This window comes from Bos taurus, chromosome 20 (genome assembly GCF_002263795.3).
Source record: "Bos taurus isolate L1 Dominette 01449 registration number 42190680 breed Hereford chromosome 20, ARS-UCD2.0, whole genome shotgun sequence".
Lineage (NCBI taxonomy): Eukaryota > Metazoa > Chordata > Mammalia > Artiodactyla > Bovidae > Bos > Bos taurus.
In genome coordinates this window covers 37,428,767-37,442,307 of record NC_037347.1, presented here as the reverse complement: position 1 = coordinate 37,442,307, position 13,541 = coordinate 37,428,767, and the positions used below count along the sequence as shown (strand labels likewise).

The 13,541-nt window shown below is 38.2% G+C and overlaps 1 pseudogene; it reads left to right on the top strand.

Annotated features, from left to right (window-relative positions):
- Window positions 1-6,744: 6,744 nt before the first annotated feature.
- On the top strand, window positions 6,745-9,445 carry LOC782284 (BRISC complex subunit Abro1-like pseudogene; annotated as a pseudogene).
- The last annotated feature ends 4,096 nt before the right edge of the window (window positions 9,446-13,541 follow it).

The following is a 13,541-nucleotide window of genomic DNA, read 5'->3' as shown; positions in this document are numbered from 1 at the left end:
GGCAGGAGGAGAAGAGGGTGACAGAGGATGAAATGGTTGGATGGCATCACCGACTCAATGGACATGAGTTTGAGCAAGCTGTGGGAGATGGTGAAGGACAGGGAAGCCTGGCATGCTGCCGTCCATGGGGTCGCAAAGAGTCAGACATGACTGAGTGTCTGAACAACAACAACAACAGCTGGCCAAAAGGGGCTGCTTCCCCCCGGCTGGCAGCTCCTCTCCACAGCCCAGCCCAAAGCCTGGTAGAGCTGGAGGTAAAGTAACCTTGCCTCAATTTGAGGCATCTCTAATAGAAACACCAGCTCAGCTCCAAATTTCCATGGAACCCACTCAAAGCCTCTGCTGTAACTGCATCACAGTTTAGCTTCTCCCTCTGCTCCTTCTTGCCTTTATCACTCCCTTACAGGTGTTGCTGTAGAGAACACTCCTTGGTATACCTCCTGCATGTAAATATCCACCCCAGAGTATGTTTCCTAGGAAACCCAATCTAAGATACTAAACCAAGACAATTGGCACCAAGAGTAGACCTAGAAAACAGGCCCTTAGGATGGGACTTGGGAACTGAATCACTCACAGAGGTAAGACCCCATTGCAACTCCTGAGACTCTCAGTTTCGAGAGAGGCTGAGATGAAGCGCAGGTGGGAAGCTCAGTGCTGGGGCCTGCAGTAGCAGTCATTTAATGATAATGATTGTCAAGGCGGGTCCCAAATGTTTTTTATTTGAAAGGTTTTGTAAAGACTAAGTAAATGGCACGGGGATGTAATGAATTCTTTAGACATATCCTGAAGTGTTTAAATATTGATGGAGGCACAAATCACTGCATTTTCTCTGAATTAGATGATACTTCTGATTCAGTCTTGGCTGAGCTGTGGGTGGACGGTTTCAGAGGCTTACAGAATGACTGGTTTAGCCTCACAGCCACTAGCACAACATTATCGCTAATGAAAGTGAAAGTGAAAGTGAATTCGCTCAGTCATGTCCGATTCTTTGCGACCCCATAGACTGTAGCCTACCAGGCTCCTCCGTCCATGGGATTTTCCAGGCAAGAGTACTGGAGTGGATTTCCATTTCCTTCTCCAGGGGATCTTCCCAACCCAGGGCTCGAACCCGGGTCTCCTGCACTGTAGACAGACGCTTTACTGTCTGAGCCACCAGGGAAGTTCTACCTCTAATGAGGGGACCTATTTTATGGTAAAACTGGTATATCACTGGGTGCATGAGCACGAGACACATTCATTTTGTCACATACCTCTTTACCTCAAACTATCTAGTTTATTGGCTTCCTTTGTGGCTCAGTGGTAAAGAATCCGCCTGTCATTGTAGGAGAATGCATTGACAGGTAAAGAATCCAGGTTTTATCCCTGGTCTGAGAAGATCCCCTGGAGCAGGAAATAGCAACCCACTCCAGTAGTCTTGCTTGGCAAACCCCAGGAACAGAGGAGCCTAGCAGGCTACAGTCCACGGGGTCGCAAAGAGTCAGATACGACTTAGTGACTGAACAATGAACAACAATCTAGCTTATTAGATGGTTAAATGAACTTTTTTGTCTCAGGTATAATTCTCTAATTCGAGGACAGTGTTCTGAGAAGGTGAGAGAGAGCACTCTCCCAAAAATGTGGGGAAAGTTTTGAATCAGTGACCTATGTGTGTGTGAAGAAAAATACTATTAACGAATATGTAACCCTCCCCAGTTCTACCATTTATTAGGAGTCTGGACTGGGTTAAATTCTGGGTTACCAGAGTTGGTAAGGTCCTTTTTGGCCCCAAACTCTGCTCTTTCCTCCTTCGTCATCCATCTTTCTATTGCCAGTGGTGGGGAATTATTTTATCTCTTAGGAGTTATATTTGAAAAAAGAAATATATTAGCTAGGGAACAGCTGCGTGGATGCCTGCTAAATCACTTCAATCGTGTCTGACTCTTTGCGACCCCATGGACTGAAGCCCACCAGGCTCCTCTATCCATGAAGTTTCCCAGGCAAGAATTCTAGGGTGGGTTTCCATGCCCTCATCCAGGGGATCTTCCCAATCCAGGGATCAAACCTGTGTCTCCTGCATCTCCTGCATTGGCAGCATGTTATTTACCACTAGCGCCACCTGGAAAGCCCCAGTAATCTATGCTGCTAAGTAGCTTCAGTCGTGTCCGACTCTGTGCAACCCCAGAGACGGCAGCCCACCAGGCTCCCCCGTCCCTAGGATTCTCCAGGCAAGAACATTGGAGTGGGTTACCATTTCCTTCTCCAGTAATCTATATATGGTGCTAATTCACTAATGGTTGGAATACATAGATCCAGAAAATGAGAGTTAGAAGGGAGATTAGTCCCTCTCACCATCGTTACCAGTGATATATTTTCAGATTTTGTGCTTCTCTTTTCTGAAATTTTGGGCTTTGTCAGATTAGATTATCATTCTCAAGAGAACACTTCTTCTAGGGAACACAAGAAGAATATCTCTGAATTTGAAACTATGAACACTATCTGGTCTCTTTGGACTCCTTGTGCCAGCAAAGACAGAGGCTATTCTACTGTTAGAATAGATTCTGATTACCATGAGAAAAGCTAGGCAAGATTTTTGTAACTCAAAACATTCATGCAGTCACCTCAGTGTTTCATTGCCTAGTAATAGTTGTGAAGAAGTGACTGTAGAGGCCATAGTCTATTGTGGCCTGATCATTGCTGAGACTCCTCAGAATCACCTTTATCCCCCAATAAAATAAGTTATTCATTAAAGTACACCATTATATTTCCATGGGAATCTCTTCAGAGGATGAAAATGATAAATTAGCTGTTGATGTAAGATCTGTTATTTTTCTTTTATGTAATTCCACAAAAAATGTCAAAGTTAAAATTCTGCCATATAACCTGAATACTAGAAAATACCCAAATGCACTCATAAATTGGTGTGGAGGATGTATAAATAGATAAAGTGGAAGAACTGATAAACAATGTAAACAAAGCAGCAGCGTGTTTTTGTTTTTATTACTTAACTGAAATATTCAGTGATATAAACATTGTTCTGCAATACAGGAAAGTAGCTGCTTCTATATTTAGAATTAGCCATTTAGGGTATGAAATATTGATTTCTATTTCCCCTGAGATCATATAGACAATTTTAACATGCTAATGTGTTTAATACTTCAGTAAGATATACTTATTTCTTTCATAATTATAGCTTAGATAAATCATTTTTTTAGCATCTTGCTTTGTTATCTTATTGTGTGCAATTTTACTTTAAATTACTTCCATCCTTTGTTTTTTTCTGTGATAACGGTCTTTTCTTTTAAGTTTACATTTTTACATAGTACAGAGTATAAAAACAGAGTTTGAGTGAATCTTCTAAGCAAAGTAAAACATATTTAAAAACGCTTTTGAGTATGTAAAGTTGGCGGTGCCTAATGGCGCCTCTGACAGGAAGCTCGGTTGGGTAGAGAGTAGAGGGCAGTAATTGCGGCAGGTGGGAGAAGGAGGAGACGGCGGTGAATCACTTATAAATGACTCTGAAGCAGGACCTGGAGACTAAATTCCAGGAGGATAATGGTCATTCATGACCAAGAAGGAAAGACCTGAGACATGGAATGAGCGATTGCAGCCCTTCAGTGTGAGTCAGTGGGCCCTGAGAAAGGGGAATGCCTGCCATCTGGCCTTCATTCAACTATAGCCACTCCAACCACTCCCTATGGTGAACCTAGAGGAAACTGAGAATGCAGGATTATAGGCCCCAGTTACCTAAGATGACACAGATTCACATCAAGATAAAGATGATGTGCAAAGAAAACCCATGCCCCCAAAGAGATTATAGCCACTCCTCCAAACAGATCCAGCGGGAATAACCACAAAGTCACCCTGGGTCCCCTTAATAGAACAGGGTGAGAGCTCCGTGACCCCAACTAGGTAGGGTCTATGAGTCCTGTGTCAGCATTAAAGAAGTTACAGGAGACTGACCATCTGTCCCTCATCACCCCAATAAAGATTTATTGGGGTTCACGTCTCAAGGAAAATTTAAAGTAGGAGATAGATGGTCCCTGGGCTGAACAGCTGGTGATTTTCAGACCGAGCAAAACTGAAGTTTGTCCTCAGCCAGACAAGAATGACATATTTCCCTTCCTCCATTGTTAGGAGACTGATGGGGGAATTGTTGCAGTGAAAAGGAAAAAAGAGGAATGAGTTTTTCTTTTTCACTTCTCTGAGAGCAAAGAAGATAAAGAAGAACAGTGAGCAGGCCTGAACATTCCTAGTTTATTTTACTTTAACTGCTCCTGGTTCCGAATGTCTGTAACTAAGTTTGCTTTTTCTGCCCCCTAACTCTGCAGGAACTACACTTCACTTGACTCTATGACAAATACATCCTCTATCTGATGTTTACCTTTACAACAGCCTTCCCCTTGTAGTTCCATGTCAGAAAGAAGGCCTCAGAGCCACCAGACTGCCAGATGCAGTTACAGGTTACTGATGCCCATTTATGACTGTCTTTGAAATGATGCAAGAGGAAGAAATCACAATCCGTCACCTTTGTTTCCTCGTCACCGACTCCTGACTGTGAGCACCTGCCTTAGGGACACAGTTCTTGAGGCAGGAGCATGCTGTGTTCCCCTCTCCACTACCTGAGAATAAAAGCCACCATTCTATTTCTTCCAAAAAATAAAAACACTTTTATTGGAGTATAGTTGATTTACAATGTTGTATTAGTTTCTAAAACATATTTTTCAGACTCATAATACTTAAGGGTAGGAAATCTGGGAGCTTCTGCTTCTACATTTGAGTTTTTTAAATATTTACTTGTTTTTAATGGATTGATAATTGCCTTACAATATTGGCTTGATTTCTATCATATATCAACATGAATTAACCATAGGTATATATATATCCCCTCTCTTTTGAATCTCCCTCTCACCTCCTACTAACCAAATTTAAACTCTTGGAGCTATTTATCTCCAGTTCTGTTGATGCCAGTTGTACTAGTTATTATAATTATATAATTCGATTAAATATTACATAAAATGAGAAATACAAGTGCAAATAAGTAATTTCATTCTATGAAAACTAAGTCAAATGCTTAAAAATGCTTAAAAAGTAAATTGCTTAAAAAAGTATTATCAAATGCAGGTGAGGCAATTGTTTGGCAATCTTTAATTATAAAAATCCAGAAAGATTCTGCACAAAGGTTCTTAAATTTTATCTCCATATTAATGAAATGGAAACCACAGAATTGAAGATAATGCAAATAGGAGTGTGATTTATGCAAAAAAAAACCTTCAAAACTCCAATCAGATGACAAAATCCAGAGGAAAAACTTGTCTCCCCTGAAGATTTGATGAACAATATACAAGCTTTATTTTTTAAACACGTTATGCATTTTTGGGTTTATTTCCCCCCTTCAACAACTTTTTAATTTAAATATATTTTACATATAATATTTTGTAAAATTAAGGGATACAACATGTTAATTTGATACATTCGTATGTTGTAATGTGATTGCCATTATAGCTATAACCAACACCTCTATCATGTCACATAGTTACCATTTTAAAGTAAGTGTTTTGAATAATTAAAATCTAGCCTCTTGGTAAGTTTAATTATAACAAAATATTGTCTATATATACCATACTGTGCATCACATCATTAGGACTTATTTACTATTAATTGAATTAACCTCTTTTTTGATTAATTAACTACCAGCAACTAATGTGCCAGCAAAGAGTGTTCTTTCTTAGATTACAATGTAGAAGGCCTGAAGGGTTAGTTTTAATAACACCTTAATTTTCCTAAAATATGTCATTAAAAGCTGAAAACTTAATAGAACAAGATTTGTGTTATTTGCTACATAAACAGATAAAACTGTGGTGAATTATAGAGTATCAGTGCCTAATATCTTAATATCTTGTATTAGTTGTATAAGAATGTTGGCATAAGCTGATAAGATATATAAAATAAATGAGTAGTTTCTTGCCTTTGTATTTTTTTAACTTCTAATTTAAAAATAGAATGAATTGTCTGGTTTTTGTTTGGTTGTTTGCTTTGTCTTAGTGTTTTAGTGTTTTGTCATTGTTGTTTTAATAAAAGATAAAGGAAGTGCAAATAAAATACTTTGTTTTTCAAAATTTCCAGGAATTAGATGGCTTCAAGAGAACCTTTTAAAATATATATTTAAAAATAAATAATAAATAAACATATATTTTACAACTTTATGGAGGTCTAATTAACATACAATAAACAACATACATTTAAAGTATACTGTTTAATGAATTTTGACACGTGAATACACCTGTAAAGTCATCCACCCCCACAAAGTTCCTCATCCCTCTTTATAATCTAATTTTCTCTACTCCCCAACCCCATCTCCAAGCAACCCCCATCTACTTTTATCCTTGTAAATTACTTTTTGTTTTCTAGAATTTTATACAAATGAAATGCTACAGTAAGTACTCTTCTTGTCTGACTCCTTCCATGCGGTATAATTACTTTGAGACTCATCCATGTTGTAGCATGTATCAGCATGTGTTCCTTTCTACTGCTGAGTAGTATTCCATTGTGTAGATAGACAACAACTTGTTTATCCATTCCCTGCCTGATAGAATTCTGGATTGTTTCAAGTTTGGGGCTGTTACAAATAAAGTTATGAATATATACATAGAAGCCTTTATGTGGAAATACACTTTCTTGGGGGTAGAATGGTATATCATAAGGTAGGTATAAATTTAACTTTTCAAGAAACAACCAACAAGACTTGACGGCACACCATGCAAGAAAGAGCGCTAGCCTGGCATGCTCACAAAAGTAGCATTTCTGAAAGTGATCGGTTGGTACCGATTCAGGCGAAACACGCAGCAGCAGATGTCTTACCGAGAGCAGGTGATCCACAAGCAGCTCACCCGCGTCCTCGGGGTGCCCGACCTCGTCTTCCTCCTCTTCAGCTTCATCTCCACCGCCAACAATTCCACTCATGCTTTAGAATATGTTCTCTTTAGACCAAATCGAAGGTATAATCAAAGGATATCCTTTGCTATTCCCAATCTAGGCAATACTAGCCAGCAAGAGTATAAAGTGTCTTCAGTGCCAAATACTTCTCAGAGTTATGCCAAAGTTATTAAAGAACACGGTGCTGACTTTCTTGACAAGGATGGAGTGATGAAAGACATCAGGGCGATCTATCAGGTTTACAATGCGCTTCAGGAGAAGGTGCAGGCAGTGTGTGCAGACGTGGAAAAGAGTGAGCGAGTTGTTGAATCTTGTCAGGCAGAAGTGAACAAATTAAGAAGACAGATCACTCAGAGGAAGAATGAAAAGGAACAAGAAAGACGATTGCAGCAGGCAATGGTAAGCCGACAGATGCCACCTGAGAGTGTGGACCCCACCTTCAGCCCTCGGATGCCCTATCCAGGGTTCACAGCGGAAGGTCGAAGTACTCTTGGAGACACAGAGGCCTCGGACCCGCCTCCGCCTTATTCTGATCTTCACCCAAATAATCAAGAAAGTACTCTGAGCCATTCTCGCATGGAAAGCAGCGTCTTTATGCCTCGACCTCAAGCTGTGGGCTCCTCCAGTTATGCCTCCACCAGTGCTGGACTGAAATATCCTTGAAGTGGAGCAGATGCCCCTCCTTCCCACAGAGCAGCTGGAGACAGTGCTGAGGAATCAGACGACAGTGATTATGAAAATTTGATTGACCCTACAGAGCCCCCTAATAGCGAATACTCACGTTCAAGGGATTCTCGACCCATGACGCACCCTGATGGGGGCTCCAGGAACACTCAGACCTCCCAGATTTAACTGAACGCAAGAAACTCTCCAGTTAGCACTGTTTTTCTTAATCGCTCATTGAGAGAGTTTTTAAGGACTTTCTCTGGAGGGGAGAACTGCTTTCTCGGGCCCCTGGACTCCCCAAGATGAGTTTTTGGGCCCAGACCTTGGAGGAGCCTCGCATGCAGGGGGTCCTCACCTGCGGACGCAGTGTGCAGGGCTCACAACAGAGTCATTAAGATAATCAAATTGTCCGAATTCTGGTGCGATTCATGGATGTACTGGTAAATTTAGGCAAAGATAAACTTATCAACATAGTTTCTGTTCTTTAAAATAATTTGGAAATTAGAGACTAAGCACAATTAGTCTATAAATGTTCTATAAATCAAAACCTTACCTCTTGCACTATCATGCCTTGAAATTTACTTTTTCAAAGGGAAACTAGTTTAGCAGCAGCCTTCAAAGAACCTTCTTTCTATGATGAGCCAAATTCATCTTTGCCAGAAAAGAAATTTTGATAATTTCCAAGATTGGAACAAATCAGTCGTACCTTCTTTTGTCTGCATGACTTTGTGAGATCAAAAGAGAGGGCTTTGTTTCCACTTTTTTCTACTAGCCTGATATGTATTGTCACTTAAAATGGTTGCCTTTAAAAAAAAAAATGTAGAAATACTAATTACCAGTAAGTAATCATCCAAATAAGTATGTCATAAAATAAATTACTTATTTTTCTTTCGGGGAATTCCAGTGACTGCTCTGTTGCACTAGCCACGTTTATTGTCTCTGTTCTGGAGTCTTAAATGAAGGACACACAGCAGTATAACAGAAAGGAGTTCTGTTCCAGACCTGAGTTTTATGAGGAACAGACTCCAGACACAGCAGATTTAGCCAAGTTCGTACGTAAGGGAGATAACTCGTGTAGATCTTCTGACAAATCCTAGTGTTAGTTTTATTTGTGGAAGAAAGACATTTAATAAACTGTTTGGGAAGCTTGGTTATTGAATAGAGATTCATTTCCAATCAAAATAACCACACTTTTTTAAGTTACCGTTGGGCATATAGCTGTGGAATGTGTAGAGACTTTCCTTGGGGAGGCACTTAACATTCTTAGTTAATTACTGCTTGCTTTCTAGTTTTGCTCAGAATGTGTGACACCACTACAGACGTTCATGAGCATGACAGGCTCCTGGTTTGGAAATGACAAGACCCCCCCTCCCCCATTTACGGCAGGGTCAGCCCACGAAGCTAATGCCATGGATTATAACTGCCTTTCTTTGGACTCGTTACGACCTGTAAGAATAAGGAAGTTGTTAAGGAAGCTTAAAATCCAGGTTCTGAAAAAGTAGTTTCATTTTGTAAGAAAGAAGTTTAGTCTGAATGGAAATTAAACGTTCAAACTGCCATCCTTCAGACAGCTAGCTACTCAGCGGGATCTGTGTCTTCCTGCTCTCCAGTTTTGTTGGCCTTATACCACTGCCGTTTGATTTGAAATGTTGCAGACCGCTTTATCTGCAAATCTGTTCCAGTGTTTATCAGCTACCTTCTAGCAGCTTCAGCACCAGTGTGAATTTTTTTTTTTTAAGTGCCATCACCATCTCCTCTGTTCAGATTTTGACATTCAGGAAAATATTTTTATTTTTTATGCCATACTGAAACCTACAATGTATATCTGACAAAGCAGTTAAATGTGACAATAAAAACTCATTTAATCATGGTTAAAAAAAAAAAAAAAAAGAAACAACCAACAGATTCTAAAATGGTTGTACCATTTTACATTCCCCCATCAGTGTATCCATGTTCCTATTGCTCCACCTCATCAACTGTTGGTATGGTCAGTCTTTTTAATTTTAGGTATTCTAGTAGGCATAACTTACAAAGACAAACTCGTGAGTGGCAAAGCTAGGATTTGAACCCAGGTAGCCTGAGTCCTGGAGCCAAGTTCTTATCTAGCACATATTACACTGCCTCTCTCCATAGTTGCTAGCTTGAGTATACAACAACTTTATATAACTTTATTTCTGTAAGAAGATATTCTAATCTCCAGCCTTTTTTAAATGTAAATTTCTAGAATACAGTCTGTTCCTAAATTGGTGACTACCTACAGATTATTAGACTTCCATCTGGAATATGGAATTTCAGAGCATATATGCTCAAGGTCTTACCAACAATAGCATGGCAACTTTATTAGAAATACATTTTAATAATAAAATATTTAATAAGTACATGTGAGTTAAAGCTTATCAATGATGCTCAGATTCAGCCTCTTATAGACAATGTGGGTATTCTTTGCACTTGATTATTTTGGGAGAGGAAAGAAGGGTTAAATATATGAAAGCACACTTTGTAAAAAAAAAAAAAAAAAGCACAATCAAAAAGAGGTCAGTAATCAAGGCTTTTAAGCAATCAAAGAAAGATAAAAAGGAAAGAGACAATATAGTAATAGTTCATTTTAGAAAAATGTAGAGCTATCTGTTATTTGTGCACTCGAAGCATATGACAAATTATCTCACATCTTTACTTGCCTATTTCCCATTATCTTTGGTTGTAAATGACAGGAATCTAACCCAAACCCAAAAGGAAATTTACCAGTTCATGTAACTTGGAAGTTTAAAGGGTGAACTTCAGGCATGGCCGAATGTAAGAACTCAAGATGATGTTATAATTCTGTCTTGCTTCATCTTTCATTTCTACTTTCTCCTGCGCTGACTAAGATCCTCTAGAAGAAGTGTCAAAGCTGGCCACCGGCAACCCCAGGAGACAGATCATACCACAGATCAAAAGCTCCAACAGAAGTCCCAAAGAACATTCTCAGATGATAGGGTGGCTCATGTTAGGTCAAGAAGCCATCCTTACTCCAGCAACTCAGCATAGGAGGATGGACTCGTACACTCTGAGTTAGCCCCTGGTTGAACCATGCATGGAGCAAAATCAAGGTGATGTTACCAAAAGAAGAAGAAAAAAGTTCTGGGCAGGCAAAACTTTCTTTTTTACCATTTCTCCACTTTTTCTCTTCCCTTACTTTCTTTTCTGGGAATGGATTTGAATCTAGGCCTCTTTGACTTTTTTGAGAAACACACCATTAATTCGATAGTAATAAACAAAAAAGCAAGTTCTCCATTGCTTGGTTGAATTGTTTCCCCCCAGACATATATGTTGAAATCTTAACTTCTAGTACCTCAGAACATAACATTTGGAGACAAAGTCTTTACAGAGGTAATCAAGTTAAAATGAGGTTATTATGGTAGGCCCTAGTCCACTATGACCAGTATGCTTATAAAAAAGGAGAATTGTGGAGATGCACACATACATGGAAAAGGCAACATATACATGGGGAAGGAGACAGGCAGGGAGTTATATATAGGTAGACAGATAAGAGAAAAATATATAGGTAGATGTAAATTATTCGTAGTTATGGGCTTGTCAAAGTGTCAAAATTGGCCACTAGCAACCCCAGGAGACAGATCATACCATAGATCAAAGGTTCCAACAGAAGTTGCAAATAAAATTCTCAGATGTTAAGATTGGTCCATGTGAGGTCAGGTAGCCATCCTTCCACCAACAACTCAGCATAGGAGGATAGAATGTTACCTCTGATTCAGCCTTGATTTGAGTGAGTATTAATCACATCTTTTGGGAGGATAGTAAATAAAAATAAAATTTAAAATAAAATAAAAAATTAAAGAAGAACTGTTCCTGGATCAATGATGGCAATGCATTACAATTAATTCAATTCTCTTTACCTGTGATCCAAGTAAAACACTATGTAGATAGAAATCAACACAAGGATGGGGTCAATTACTTCCAAAGTACTAGAATTAAAAAAAAAAGAAAGTAAAAGTTAAGGGGGAAAAGGGGAAGCACTCCCGAAAATCTATTACTTTTTTTTTTCTTAGTTAGTTTCTTTTCTATCTTTTTTGTATATTTCTCTTTTCATTACAGACTAGAGAAAATTTCTTCATGCACCAGTTACTGGAAACCAGTGACCTAGACTGAGCCCCCCAGAATCCCAAAAGGGTTAGAATCTCATTATTCAACTTCACGTACTATCTTTGGAACTGGCACAAAGGGTTTGTATTTGTCTCGACTGAACACATGTTCTTGAAAATGTAAATTCCAGTGACCATTAGCATGAATGCTATTGCACCTTAGAAACACATGGCTTAAGATGCGTGTTAGCAGGAACCAGTCTGAAGATGTCACTCAACAAAAACATTTCCAGAAGCTTAGCACTTAATTGGCCTTATTAGCACCATCTGCTCATCAGCCTTGCTTGTGGAAAAGTGTTTTCATCGGATAGCAACAAGTTGAAAACAAGGCAGATTACCACACTTTGTTTTGAATTTGACACCACATTTTGCCTGCCTCTTATCACAGTTGTAAATCATCAAATTAAATAAGTGTGTCGAATCACAGCACTTGCATTACATGTTTAGACCCTGGTTTTCTCTGATCTCTCTGGCACATACATATGTCCAAAAGTCTTTTTTTTTACCCCAACCTTCCTCATCTGATTGCTTAGCTAGACATTTGGGGAAATCTTCTTATAGGAGTAATACTGGAGCAAATTTGTTCAGGTACTCCATTTTTTTTTTCATTCTACAAATCCACTTAAGTGGATCATGCAGAAATTAAAATTATAATTAGAAATTAAAATTAGGGTGAAGATTTGAACTAAAGATTACTCCTTCTATAAAGACATTTTGACAACTAAGCACTAATAATAAGAGAATTTCCTCTATGGATTTCCTGCCTTCCACGTTTACCTTAATATTATAAGTTTACTGTAACTCATTCATAAGATGTTTATATAATAAAGAAATATTGTAATCATTTTAATGTTCATTTCAGAATTTGATTCAAAATTTAGAAGTTAAAATTGTCTTCACATCACTTTTTACATGGAAAAAATGTTAACAAAAATTAAAATTTGTAAAAATGATAATTTAGCCAAAGCAAACATAACACTTGTGAGGAAAGAAACTATAAACAGCAGCTTTCTTTCTTAGCCGTCTTAGCTGTTTATATAACTGTTTATATAACTGTTTATATTATACCAAATTAGTACTTTTTATTGAAAAAGTAAAATGATAAACAATAAAAAAAATACTGTCCTCAGAGTTCTGTCAAGAACATAAAAGACTCTGCCAGGGGGAAACAGTAAAAATGAATTTTACAAAGATGTAAATTTAAGCTATTCTCTTATCTTTTTTTCAGAAGAAAAAAGACACAGACACAAACCCTGGAGTCTGAATACACTACGGCATCAGTCATGGCAATAAAATACAGCGTATCTGTAGACTGATAAAACCAAAGGGATTTAGAAGAATAGCTAAAAGCTGCTTTGTTTCCAACCTATAAAATGTTAATATTTATAGCTTTTTCCTATGATTGCTATGCTAATTACAGGAGATACTTGTAAAAGATCTGTCACATACTCAATAAACTGCAGCCATTGTTATTATAAACCATGCATTAACAGTTTGCAAATAAATATTGTAAATAATCATTAGGCTATTTCAGGAGATTTTTCTCTATTTCCTGCTTCTATAATTTATGATTTTGGCATCTTTCACCAAACAGTTTTACTCCACATTGCAGCAAAGACATATTAGGACTTGCTGAAAAGGGTTCACATTGCTTCATTATCACCAAGACAAAAATAATATAGTGCACTTATTCATCTTGTACACATCCACACATTTTAGCTTGTAACATTCTTAATTTTTAAAACTGTCTATGAAAATATATAATCTGCTAATCTGAAAGGACTTCTTATTCATGACAATGAGTACAGACATGTCATCTCA